General features: G+C 38.4%; 1 long non-coding RNA gene across 7 annotated transcripts in view; it reads left to right on the top strand.

Annotated features, from left to right (window-relative positions):
- The first annotated feature begins 6 nt into the window (after positions 1 to 6).
- LOC138168789 (uncharacterized) overlaps positions 7 to 2,573 on the top strand; it is a 54,982-nt gene continuing 52,415 nt past the window's right edge. For all 7 annotated transcript variants that reach the window (XR_011170209.1, XR_011170207.1, XR_011170206.1 and 4 more), the window contains exon 1: positions 7 to 713. This is a non-coding gene — a long non-coding RNA (uncharacterized lncRNA). The remainder of the gene's footprint in view (positions 714 to 2,573) is intronic.

Below are 2,573 nucleotides of genomic sequence, written 5' to 3'. Positions count from 1 at the left end.
GGAATGAAGGAGGAAAGATTTTATTTGTTAAAAAAAAAAAAAGGAAACAACAACAACAACAAAACTCCTTACTATTTATTTTCTCTTTAAGATTCTGGAAAACTTAAAATAGCTTTAGATTTCAATCTTCACATGAATCAAAGACGAGTCAGAGAAATTTGGCCCTATTTTAATAAGGCTGGGGAATGAGCTCCAGAGGTCAATAAAGCCCTCCAAAAATGATGAATGATTGAGTACCTGTGATGATGATAGTGATTACTGGAGCAATTAAACAGTTTGATTAAATGAGCCATCATAACCATGATGTCTGCGGGAAATCAGCCCTCACATATAAAGAAAGATAGTGTGTAGAAGGGCTGACAACGCCAGTGGGCAATCCGAGGCTTTCCGATAACTAGAGTACTGTGGAAACGGAGGTATTTTCCAGTGCTCCTGAGGGGAAAGGGGGTGATTAGGTAGGAAAAAAAGTCACGCAAATACTTTATGGCATTGCTGTACCCTGCTTATAACCGTAACAACCCAGTTAATAATGAAGAGTAAAAGTGAAGGTCGAGGTTTTCTTCTTCTTCTTCCTCCTCTTCTCTTCTTCTTCTTCTTCGTCTTCTCCGTCTTCTTCTCCTTCTCCTTTTTTTTTTTCCCCTCCAGAAGATCTCCAAGACTAAAAGCAGTGGCTCTGGGTTGTTGCGGACTTTACCCCGGACTTGAAAGAAGAGGTGAGTGAGTTTTGTTTTTTATTTGTTTTTTTTTTTAAGTCCTTGGTTTCTAGACTTGTCTTTTTTTAGTAATGGTTAAGCAAATTAAGTTTTCTTGGGGGAGGGGGGGAGGGGGTGCAGAAAGGAGAAAAAGAGAAAAAGAACTAACCTTCCTGTGCAGTATTTTCTATTTTGTAGTATAACTCAGTAACACAGTTCACGATATTCATGGCAATGAATTCTTTGGTCAGTTCTTTCTGCTGCACCGAGACCGACTGAGTAGTTTATGCAAATCCTTTCGTACTCTCCCAACTGCGCTTATTAGCAGTAATGAGTAATTGTTGTTGTTCCTTTATTATTATTATCTTTGCTTAAAATGTCGTCATAAGTATAGACCAATTATATGATTTTTTAAAAAATCTCCTAATTTTCCTTAAGTGTTTCTTTTATAAAAGCCCCAAATTCACATAAAACCTTTGCACTACAAGGCTCAACTGTTCTTAGATTCTGATTATTCTCTCTGTGTCTCTCCTCTCTCTTCTCCCTCTGTCTCCTTTCTTTTATTTTTTTTGTTTAATCTTAGTATGAAATGTATAAGAACCTCTTCAGACTGTCTTCATTGAGAAAAGCTTCACTTTCATTCAAAAAGGCACCTCACATGGTATTACATCTGAGTAAAGGAGATTCAGTCCACTTGAAGTTTCCTATATTTTAGTACCGCTGTTAAGTTAATAATAGGCTGGTTGTCCACTGATAATCATTTACTTTCACCGAAGAGGGGAACTTTTAACCCCTATTTATTTACACGGGAGAAGGTGCTCAATGACTAAAAATAGTTTCACCCTGAACTCTGCTTAATAGTCTAGGGATACTTTCGATTTTTCATCAGTGTTTTGAACAATTCGAAAGGATAGAACAAAGCCTATATAAGGGGGTGGGTGGGTGGGGGAGGGACAAACATGAAAATAAGATCTGGTCAAAGAAATAATATTTTTCCTTCTGAAGATTTTTAGGGAAGAACTAGGGAACTAATGTTATAAAAGTTCAAATGTATTTGGAAAGACCTTCCAGCATGTTAAGGTGAACATTTGGCAGAATAAAATAAAATTTCATGTCATTGAGGGTTTTTGTTCTCTCCGATGTGTATCCTGTGCACTCATCATCTTGAAAAGGAATGCAAGGTTTTCTCCGTATAGAGTAGATTGAATGCAAGTTCAGATGAAATGTTGGAAACGCTACACTGTAATTCTTCTTGTAGCTTTCAATTTAGTGAACCCAAATGACCAAAGACTTACTGGTCCTACTGATTGGTCCACTGATTGGAATAATCACTTATTCCTGATATTCTAGAGAGGAACATCTAGTTTAAAAATCACTTGCTCTTTAAAAAAAAATTTAAATAAGACTAGTCAATCTGACACTTCGTGGCTTTCAGACCCCCGATAATGTTTTGGTCACCCTCTCCAATTTAGGTACTCCCACCAAGGATGTGGGAAAGTAGGTGGGGCAGACCATGAGAAGAGACCTAAAGAAGAGAGATAGGTGTCCTGGTAAGGCAGCACACCTCTGTCAACAGTGAGCTCCTTCTGCTCGGGCTGGAAATGGTTTTAACAGGCGGTAAAATTTCATCTTGCAGTGTCAAATTGGGGTCATTTTGGGGTTACTGCTCTCAATGTCCGAGAAGGAGCTGTCCAGCTGCATGGGGACTCATTAACAGCGAAAGAGCTGTTTCAGGAAAAACAATTCAAAGACAATCGAAGGGACAAAAACCCTCTTTACAAGTGGACCAGAACAAATATGGATGCGGAAACCTATTCTCCAGAAAATCCCAAATGAGAAAGAGAGAGAGAGAGAGAGAGAGAGAGAGAGAGAGAGAGAGAG

Source organism: Petaurus breviceps, unplaced genomic scaffold, assembly GCF_028583685.1.
Source record: "Petaurus breviceps papuanus isolate PSGF00001 unplaced genomic scaffold, PetGlider_PUasm1.0 37, whole genome shotgun sequence".
NCBI classification, from domain to species: Eukaryota; Metazoa; Chordata; class Mammalia; order Diprotodontia; family Petauridae; genus Petaurus; species Petaurus breviceps.
The sequence above is the reverse complement of the archived record's forward strand: the minus strand, read 5'-3'. Positions and strand labels throughout refer to the sequence as shown.